We start from the raw sequence: 11557 nt of genomic DNA on the forward strand, positions 1-11557 counted from the left end.
TATCAATGGAGGAGGAAGGGGTAATCTCAATATCCCTCCTATCATCCTGGGGAACTCCTGCTCGATGGCATAGTTCTGTGATCAGTATTGGGAACTGCAGTGAGGTCTGTCTCTGCTTGCCTCTCATGGCCATCTCCTGTGAAATCAGAAGTCCTAGGTCGATGCGCCTCCTGGATATAATCGACCCTAGGCATGTTGCCTTGGAAAGGCGGAGGACAAACTCATTCTGGGATGGCATAATGGTGCTGCAAATAAAGCCAAATTAGAATCGGGCAGAAATATTCAAATCCCTCTTCTCAATAGGGATGCCCACCTCGATCCACCTCGGGGTGGTATCAGAAATCAAAGGTGCCAGCTACCCCTTCAGATCGTCCAAGGATTAAGAAACAGCCAATCCACCATACAGGTGTGTAGAGTGCACATATCTACCTAGTACAGCATTAATGTACTCACTACTGCACTCGACTTCCTTGACTCGAACCATGACCACCTTTACCGGTATGAAGTCACTTGCCTTCTTCTTACTCTTGGGGACCAGATCACCATAAGTTGTGTAAAAATCACGAACCCAAGAGGGAATATAGGAGCCTCGGGGACTAGTGAATTGCTCGAACCTGTGGAATTGGATGGTCTCCCTCACATCTGGATACTTCCCCTCCAAGCCTTCTGTACAAAGCAGTTTTTCCTGAAGGATGGTTCGTAAGCCATCACCTTTCAATCCGTTCAAAAGCCTAGGAGGAGGAACAACAGGAAGCGCAGGGGTCATAATAGGTGCCTGAGCTGGCGGTGATTTTGGTGCGGGAGGAGTGACAGTTGAGGGAACTCCGGTGGATGTGGGTTGAGATCTATCCCGGAGCTCATTCCTTCGGGAAATCAAAGGTTGCCCGTCTTCAGACTCAAACAAATCAGCCTTGGTGTCAACCACCACTCTCTCAGATGTGTGCTTCTTTCTTTTTCCTTTGTCTCCCGGTGGGAGTTCTTACCTTCTTTTCTTTAGAGGATTTGATCCCCCGTCGTTTATAGTAATGCCCTGTGCTTTCTTGTGGGGTGGCCTACCTAGATTTGTTCTCACCATATCTGCAAAACATTAGAGAAAAGTTAGTCAATACTCACATCAGAGCACAGAAAAAAAAAACTACAGACAGACTAGCTGATCAAGTTGGCGAGTCATCTAATCTCTTTGGTGATCTCAATCGGGCTTGCCGAAAGGATTGGTTTAAAATTCTCAGCAATACGGCGATGGGAGGTCCCTTTTGGCGAATCAGCAATATATTTCAACGATTAAGGGCTAGCCCGCCGAAAGGTTCAGTGCACAAGGGTTCAGGGGTGCAGACAAAGGGCGAAAAATAAATCTTTCGGCGAGTCGCCGAGTGCTTTCGGCGATCTCAGGCTTTTCGCTGAAAGTTACAGAACCAACCATCAAATAAACCATGAAATTAAAAGCGAGATGGGGACATTAGGCGAATCGTCGGGTGATTCGGCGAGCTCGACCCAACTTGTCAAATGACCCAACGTACCTATTTTCAACCCAACTTCTCAAAATCAACCCCGCAACCCTCGAAAACAAAATCAAAGCATGCACTAGTACAATTTAGCTCAGACCCATAACACCTGTTGCTCTGGGATATTCAGACTTTTTTATGGTTTTGCCAAATTTGGCCATTTGACGACTTTTGCCCTTAAGAATTTTGTCACCCACTCCATCATTGTGCAATTATGCCATTTAGCACAAATACGAGCTACTCAGACTTCACCCCACAAATCTAACCAACATGCAGGCACACTCCCACAAAATTTAACTCATTTTAAGGCACAAATTTATGGGCACTTGATGATCAAAACAAGACGGGAAAGATTATCAAATTCAAATCAGCATTTAAACAATCTAATCCTATCAGAGAGACCCAGCACACATCAATATGATATGGTCATTTCAAATGAGTACCAAATTTTCAAAAATAAACTTGGGGTTTGTAAAACCAACCTTTTATGCTGATTAAAGTACTTTGAAATGCTATACAGCAATGAAATCCCAATTCTGAGCACCAATCAATAATCAAAATACTTATGGAATGTAAAAATATTGAAAATACTAACTTGGTGTGAGATTGCGAAGTTTTAAAGTGAGGGAAAATAATGAGTATGAAATTTAAAACCTTTGGCCTTTAATAACCGTCCAGTTCGCGTCCTTTCGGCGATGTTAGTCACACTCGTCGATCCACTCGGCGACACGCCGAGTGGTCACTTACCCCGTCGACTTTTTACAAGACCTTCAGTTACTTGGGGGTTCAAACGGCGAACAACTTCAGGATCGCCGACCATGGCGGCGAGTCGCCAAGTTGCTCCTGGGCTCGCCGAGTTTTACAGGCTCAAAGTTAAAATTGTGTTGAGCCAAATGGCGGATCAAATCGGGCGCGCCGACATCTTCGGCATACGCCAACTGGAACATTCGCTCGCCCACTTGCATTTTTCAAACACTTTTCACACTCAAACCTGCACAATCAACACACCATTACTTATAAAACAAAAATAAAGCAATAAAGGGTTTTGGGTTGCCTCCCAAATAGCGCCTTACTTAATGTCATGGTATGACGCAAGTCACCATTCGGGGTTAGCGATAGTCTCACTAGGTAACCCCTATTTATGTTGTGAGTAGAGACATGCCAACACTTGGCCTATTTGGGCGTCTTGGAGCTGAATGATCATGGAATGGGAGGTCATCATCTGATTCAGCATTTCGACATTCTCTTTTATCTTATTCAACACTCTATCTTGTTCCTCGATTTTGTTTAGAATGAATGAGGGGACCTCTCCATTTTGTCCACCCTCGTGTTGCTTCATCTTTTTACACTTGCGATGGGGAAGGTACGTGCTCTTCTTCTTAAACCTTACTTCTAACTTCGTTACCTTCTTGGACAAATCATCCAACTGAATCAACAATGTAGCCTATTCTTGGTCCTTTTCTGCTTCCTTGTTGGCCTTAGCCATCCCATCAAGGCATTGGGCTACAAATCCATATGGTTGTCGTATCAAACAACCTACAAAAAGTTGATCAGCATCGCTTCTATTTTCAGAACCAAGGCCTCTATAGAAGCATTCTAGCAGCAATTTGTCTGGCATTCCATGGTTTGGGAATTACTGTAGCAATGCCTTAAATTTCTGCCACATATCATGGATAGTCTCACTTTCCAATTGCTGGAATGTTAGGAGGTTATCCCTAAATTTCAATAACCTCAACAGGGGGTAATCTACTTGGTTAACGATTTCACCCTTTACACTCATTTTTCCTGTTCACAATACACAAACAAGCAAAACGAAACTAAAAATTAAGTAAGTAGAACTACAATTAATAAGAACAAAGATTTTACTAAACTAAAAATTCTTAACTAACACCACTCCCAGGCAGCGGTGCCATTTTGATGTTTACGTAATAAAGACACAACTTCCAATTCAAGTGTCTACGATCATACAATAGTAATATAACCCAACCGAATGGGTTGGGGTCGAGTCCCAAGGGAGTGGTTGCAAGAATTAATAGAAAAGTAAAATAAAGTTCTACTCAATCATAGTTATAAATATTAACGAATAAAAACATACTAAATCTAAAGGTGACACGAATGTCAATTATCAATGGGGGATTTGTATTCAACTAATGAACAAAAACAGCAAAAATATAAAGATGCGAGATAGGGAGATGGGATTCTTGGAATGCGATAGGAATATAGGATAAAATATACTATTGGGTAAATGCTATTGATAGTAACACGCTTAATATTTGTAACTAGGCTAGACTTTAGTGGGGGTAAATTCTCTCTCGAGCAACTTACCATAAACCAACTCGTTTTCTCTCGAACACCGAGTTGCAGCATTTAAGTGTAGCCTCCTCCTTATTGCATTCAAGAGTCACAAGAATCCACTCCATCACAAAGGATAGGTGATCTTGATTTGATTGAATGAAGCTAGTTCACTATCAATTTTGAGACGACGCCATTGAAGGTGAGTTGAGAGTTACATACGAGTGACGTGAGGCTTTTGCTACTAACCTCCTTTGTTGAGTTTTGTAGGTATCATGTCTAATACAAGTCCAATTGGGGAGAGCTCGGAGAACATCATAGAGGTTCTCGCCAACATCTTTAAGCAAGTAGCGGAAATGAATGGAAGGATGGGAGGTATGGAGGAAAGGTTGGTATGGGTGGAAAATGAGAATAGAAGGAAAGCAATTCAACCCGAATATGAGGAGATTAGGAGGGCATCGGTGCATTCCACCACCCTTACTCCGGGACAAGCTCATAATCTATGTTCTCCTCCACAAAGCCGAACCCAAAACTACCAATGCCCCACTTTCCAAACTCCTAACCCTTCAAACCACCTAAGACAGCCTATGCCACATCCAAATCCACAACCCTATCACCCGCCACAAGAGAATATTCCTTTTGTGGCCAACCAAGTCCAATACAAAACACCATTTCGAAATGATTCCAATGCATCTTTTCATGAACCCTACACATCATATCGACAAAATGCACCACAAATTCCCTACGAAGACTACCAATACCAAAATCCTCTCTATGAGAAAATCCATGATGAGTTCAATAATGATGAGTTTTGGGAGCATGGGGGTAGGGATGGAAATGGAGTACAAAGGGAAGGAGTACGACCTCGAGACTTGGGGTGGAACCAAGGTAGGGGAGATCAAGAATATGGGAATAGAGGAGATAGGATAGGATATATAGGATATAAGATGGGATATAGAGGTGATAGGATGGTAAATAGAGGAAATAGGTTTAGGGAGAGGAATGATCAAGATAGGGGCTTAAACATTATCAAGGTCACACTTCTAAGGTTTAAAGCAAGTAGTGACCCCGATGAGTTCTTGGAATGGAAAATTCAAAGTGAGTGGCTCTTTCTCACAAATAATATCTCAGAAACATTGAAGGAAAAGTATGCTCTCACGCAATTTGAGGGGTACCCATCAACTTGGTGGGAGTCTAAGAGGAGGGAAAGGGAGAGCCATCAAAACTATGAGTTACCTACTTGGCAAGAGTTGATTGCACTTATGGAATTGAGATACTTGACTCCAAACTACTACCAAGATGTGCTCAAGAAGGTGTACATATTGAGGCAAGGTACCATAAGTGTGGAAGAATATTATGACGAGTTTGAGAACTTGCGGATGAAGTCTAAAATTGAAGAGAATATGGAATGTACAGTAATACAATTCGTGGCAAACTTGAGGTATGATATCTTGAAGCCCTTGAAGATTAAGAACTATGAGACTCTTGAAGCGACTTTCCATGATGCCTCAAAGGTAGAAGCAGATTTGAAAGAAGAAAAGTCATACAAGGCCAAAAGTTCTTTAACTTCCACATGGGACAAAGGTAGAGATAATTGGAAGACGACATCCTCTCGGGAGCAACCTAAAGGTGGAGGTCAAGCTACCCAAGTCAAGATTGATTACAAATCCAAGGCAAGTGAGCAACCACAAGGAGGTAACTATGTTAAACCTAACTTTCCTCGACCCTCTACAATTCAATGCTTTAGATGTCAAGGGAGGGGACATGTTGCTAGTGAGTGTCCAAATAGGAGAACAATTGTTGCTATTCATGATGGGTATAAGATTGAAGATGAAGATGAGGATGAAGAAAAATAAGGGAGAGGGAGCTAGGGGTGAAGGAGAGGAAGGTGCTTCGGCGGATGAAGAAGAAAGGTTGGATGAGAGGGTGAATTTTGCTTGCTTCATGGAGAAGGGAAATTCTTTGCTTGATGATGATGAAGACTTGAACATGAATGTCAATCTTTCATATGTTGTGAGAAGAATTATGGGACCCCTTGCAAAAGAAGAACTTGACCAAAGGGAGAATCTATTTCATGCTAGGTGCAAAATCCAAGATAAAGTGTGTTCTTTAATCATTGATAGCAGAAGTTGCACCAATGTGGTGAGTAGTTCCTTGGTGGAGCATATGAAAATACAAACCAGCAAGCATCCCAATCCTTATAAGCTACAATGGCTCAATGAGAGTGGAGACATGAAGGTCCTCAAACAAGCAAGTATTCGGTTTACTGTGGGAAAGTACAATGAGGAATTGGTTTGTGATGTGGTTCCCATGTTGCCATGTCACCTACTGTTGGGGAGACCTTGGCAATTTGAGAGAGATGTTGTGCACCAAGGGAGATCCAACAAATACACTTTCGTGATTGAAGGTAAAAAGTATGTGCTTGCACCTCTCACTCCATATCAAGTGAGTGAGGACTATCGGGCTATGAAGGAGCTTCGGGAGAGAGAAAGTGGAGGAGGCAAAAGGTGAAGGCCAAAGTTCCACCATCGTTCCAAAGGAGAAGGGTGCCTTGGCTAAAAATAAGAAGAATATATGCATGATAGCAAAGCCAAGCAAGTGTTTAAAGGGTGTGGATGAGGAATGTTTTCTAGTGTGCCTTATCCACACCAACCTTTTGTTACATGCTAACCAAGATACTAGCACTTTGCCTAGTGTTATTTCTTCTCTTTTTTAGGGCTATGATGAGTTATTTCCAGATGAGATGCTCGCTGGATTACCACCCTTGAGGGGAATCGAGCACCAAATAGATTTTATACCGGGTTCACAAATCCCCAATCTTCCAACTTATAGGAGTAACCTGGCAGAAACCAAAGAGCTATCAAGGCAAGTGGAAGAGCTTTTTGAGAAGGGGTTGATCAAAGAAATCCTAAGTCCTTGTGCCATATTGGTAATTCTTGTTCCCAAAAAGGATGGCACTTGGAGAATGTGTATTGACTGTAGAGCCGTAAATAAGATCATGGTGAAGTATCAACATCCCATTCCTCGACTTGATGATATGCTTGATGAGCTATGTGGTTCTATTGTTTTCTCCAAGATTGACCTTAGAAGTGGGTATCATCAAATTCGTATGAAACTGGGTGATGAGTGGAAGACGGCCTTCAAGACAAAGTTTGGGCTGTATGAATGGCTTGTGATGCCATTTGGATTGACAAATCCCCTAAGAACTTTCATGAGATCGATGAACCATGTTCTAAAACCTTTCATCAACAAGTTTTTTGTGGTGTATTTTGACATACTTGTGTATAGTAAGACAATGGAGGAACATGTATCCCATTTGAAACAAGTGTTTGATGTCCTACTATGAGAGTGTCTCTTTGCTAATTTTAAGAAATGTTCATTTTGTGTTGATAAAGTTGTGGTTTTGGGTTTTGTGGTTAGTGAAAATGGGATTGAGGTCGATGAAGAGAAGGTGGAGTCCATCAAGACTTGGCCGACCCCAACCAATGCAACCGAGGTAAGAAGTTTCCATGGGTTAGCAAGTTTTTATCGGCGATTTGTGAAGGGATTTAGTTCAATTGCTTCTCCTTTGACCGAACCGATCAAGAAATATGTACCTTTTGTATGGGGTGAGGAGCAAGAGAAGTCTTTTCAAGCCTTGAAATTGATGTTGAGTTCTTCACCCTTGCTCCAACTACCCAATTTTGATAAGGCCTTTGAAATTGAATGTGATGTTTCGGGTGTTGGTATAGGTGGTGTGTTGATGCAAGAAGGAAAACCATTAGCTTTCTTTAGTGAAAAATTAAAGGAAGATACGCTCAAGTACTCAACTTATGACAAGGAATTGTATGCACTTGTACGGGTGTTGGCTCATTGGCAACACTACTTGTGGCACAAAGAGTTCGTGATAAGGACCGATCATGAGTCCTTGAAGCATCTTAAGGGGAAATCCAAGTTGAACCAGAGACATGCTAAGTGGGTTGAATTCATTGAAACCTTTCCATATGTGATCAACTACAAGCAAGGCAAGGATAATGTGGTAGCGGATGATCTATCAAGAAGGTTTGTATTGGTCAATACCTTGGTTTCTAGAATTATGGGGTTTGAAAGCTTAAAGGGATTCTACTCTATGGATTCCGACTTAAAAGATCCTTTGATAATCTTAGTCAAGGGAAGCGAGTTGATAGGTACCAATTGGTTGATGGTTTTTTGTTCAAAGATGGCCGAGCATGTGTGCCCATGAGCTCATGGAGAGAGCTATTTGTCAAGGAGGCTCGTAGTGGTGGTTTGATGGGACACTTTGAGGTACCTAAAACACTTGACATTCTTAAAGAGCAGTTATTTTGGCCCAAGATGAAGCATGATGTGGAGAGGATTTGTGGACAATGTCTAGAATGCAAGCAAGCCAAATCCACGACTAGGCCCCAAGGTAAGTATACTCCTCTTCCTACTCCTAATGGTCCGTGGATGGATATTTCTATTGATTTTGTGTTGGGACTTCCTAGGACTAAAATAGGACATAATAGTATATTTGTGGTAGTGGATAGATTTTCTAAAATGACTTATTTTATTCCATGCCATAAATGTGATGATGCATCCCATGTAGCATCTTTGTTTGTTATCAATGTGCTTAAATTGCATGGAGTCCCTCAAACCATTGTTTGTGATAGGGATTCCAAGTTTCTTAGTCATTTTTGGAAGAGTCTATGGGGTACACTTGGTACCAAACTTATGTTCTCTACTTCTTGCAATCCTCAAACGGATGGACAAACCGAAGTAGTCAACCAGACTCTTGGAAGCATGCTTCGATGCATGATTAGAGGGACCCCAACTAGTTGGGAAGACCGTTTACCCTTGATTGAATTTGCATATAATCGATCTTTCCACTCCTTTATTCGAATGTCTCCATTCGAAGCATGTTATGGTGTTAAGCCTTTGTTTCCATTAACCATGACTCCTTTGTCTAGAAATGTTGTTGTGAGCCTAGATGCCAATCAAAGGGAAAAGGAGATGATAAACATTCATGCCAATATTAAAGAGGCCATTGAAAAGAACAATTCAAAGGTGGCCATTCGAAAGAATCGAGGGAGAAGGAATTGCTCTTCAATCCAGATGATTGTGTGTGGGTGCATTTTCGGAAAGGGAGGTTTCCACAAGTACGAAAAGGGAAGCTAATCCCAAGAGGGGATGGACCCTTCAAAGTACTCAAGAGAATCAATGACAATGCTTACATGATTGACCTACCAAGTGAGTATAATGTTTTCAATGTTAGTGATTTGTCTTCTTGTGTTGTAGGTGATTCTTTGGATTCGAGGACTAATCATTTTCAAGAAGGGGAGGATGATAACACGGGCAGCATGGATGACACTAACATGAGTGGCATGTACCCCTCAAGACCATTCACACGGAGTCAAGCAAAGGATCTCTAAGACCTACAAACAATGTTCATAAAAAGAGAAGCATTAGAGGAGCTTGAAGGTCACCAAAGAAGGACATACAATGTGTGTAAGGTACATCAAAATGAGAAGGAAGAAGGAAAGAGGCCATGTGTGCAAATTGTCATGACCCAAGAGCACCCCCTAGTCGCAACACGGCGTACTTGACCCCGAAGGGGTCGCATTCAAGCCCTTATCTCATTCTTAACACAAGATAATAGAGAATACGGGAAAATTTAAAACTTTTACAATCAATGTCTTATTTCATAAAATCAAGCGGAAGTCTTTACTAGAACCTTTGTCTCAAACCATCTATTTAACTCTTGAATAAAAGTCTTTGGGACGCAGCCCATACAAAGTCTAAAAAGATAATGAAATGACATGAAGGAACATAATGGGTTTGTCCTCGAAGCTATGAGGACTCACCAATTCTTCAACTCTTCTAGATCCTTGCAACCTAGACTCCAAAGCAACTCAAATCTCCAAACCCTACATTTGATTAAGATGTAGGCAATATGCGTTGGTACAAAATGTACCAAGTATGAAAGCTAACACAACATCATAAGAGCATCTCAAATGGTTAGTCAACATAAGACATAAGCATAAGAGATAATAACATAGTCATAACATAATCATCATAGTCATAGCAAGGTCTCCAACATAAGCTTCATATAAACATAAGTCAACATACGACATAGTTAATAAGCATAGGAGATAAGTCATAATCATATCAACATAATTGACACTTAGTCATCATTACCATAATAGCACCATTCTCAAGTAACCTCAAAAGTATACAAGTGCAAAGCAAGAATAGCATCCCAAAATGCCACCCAAGCCAAGTATCCCTTTTTTAGTCATCTTAATCATAGTCTATGTGCATGATTAAGTCATAAGTCTTTCTACCATAAGGGCACCATACTTCTAAGGAACCTCAAGACACACTTGTGCAATGCATGAAAGGCATCCCATACTACCGTTCACACTAAGCATAGCCATGAAATAATCTTAGTCATATTCACTCTACTTTTGGTCTTACTATAAGCTTACTTCATATAGACAAAGGAACCTACCACCTTAGTCAATCATATCTTGGAAGGCAACTATGGCAACAACCCAAGCTAAGTCATACTATGTGTGGGAACCCTTCATACCTAGCCTTAAGTCATACTTGTGCAATGTATGGATAGCATCCCATACTACTACCCACACTAAGTACTCATTTAGACTATCATGAAGGTTCACTAGTTGGAGACTAATCCCTCTATTCTATTTACCTCTATTCAAGGCTACTAAGGAATAACCCCCTAATAGGCTAGACCATGCTATCATCTTACTAACATAACTAGGTTAAGCTAAGCTAACTACCTTGGAATACACACTAACATGCAAGTCCAAGCTACTCTAGGAAAGGTACAAGTGTCCTATCCTAGCTACCATGAAATAGTCCTAAACCAACTAAGTCATGCTACCCTTACAAGTGTACTAGGTCACAAATTCAAGCTATCCATAGGGGAGTGTGATTCTCAACCCTAAGCTACCATGACTAATCCTAACTCAAGCTATCCTTGAAATGCATCTTACAATGCAAGTCAAGCTACCCTTAGGAGAGTCTAAGTCCTCTATCCCAAAGCTACCATGAAATGGTCTTCGCCAAACCAAGTCAAGCTACCATGAATGCATCCTAACAATGCTAGTTTAAGCCTACCCATAGGAGAGTATAAATCCTCAATCCTAGGCTACCATGACTACTACTAACTCATGCTACCATGAGATGCATACTACAATGCTAAGTCAAGTTATCCCTTAGGAGAGAATTGCTCCTCATCCTAAGCTATCAACCTTGGTCTTATCCTACTAAGTCAGGCTATACATGAAGGGATCATATATCACAACTTCAAGCTATCTAGTCTAACATTCTTTGATTCATTTTAGGTTAGTAGGTCAACCTAGAATCCTTCTATGTGAGAGAACTTGAATCTCCTAGCATATTCATGTCTAAGTGTATAAGAGGAAGAGAATTACCCCACAAGATCACATCATATTATATTTACCCCCAAAGCCCTAACAATGATGGCTACAAGCCCTACTTTCAAGCTTAACTTCATTCTATCATGATCCATGTCTAAATTACAAGCTATTCAATCACATTGTTCCTTAGAAGATGATTCTAGTAATACTTGATCATAAAGGTTCAATTCCAACTTTACAAGTCAAGATCATTCCTATTCAATTAAATCTAGTTCAATTCATGATTAGATGATCCTAACTATGATCAATTAGTATTCAAGACATTGAAATAGGAAGATCACTTTAGAACCTTCAATTTTTCCTCTAATGGTATCAACC

The sequence above is a fragment of the Solanum verrucosum genome, unplaced genomic scaffold (genome assembly GCF_900185275.1).
Source record: "Solanum verrucosum unplaced genomic scaffold, falcon-dt-bn FXZP01000296.1, whole genome shotgun sequence".
Lineage (NCBI taxonomy): Eukaryota > Viridiplantae > Streptophyta > Magnoliopsida > Solanales > Solanaceae > Solanum > Solanum verrucosum.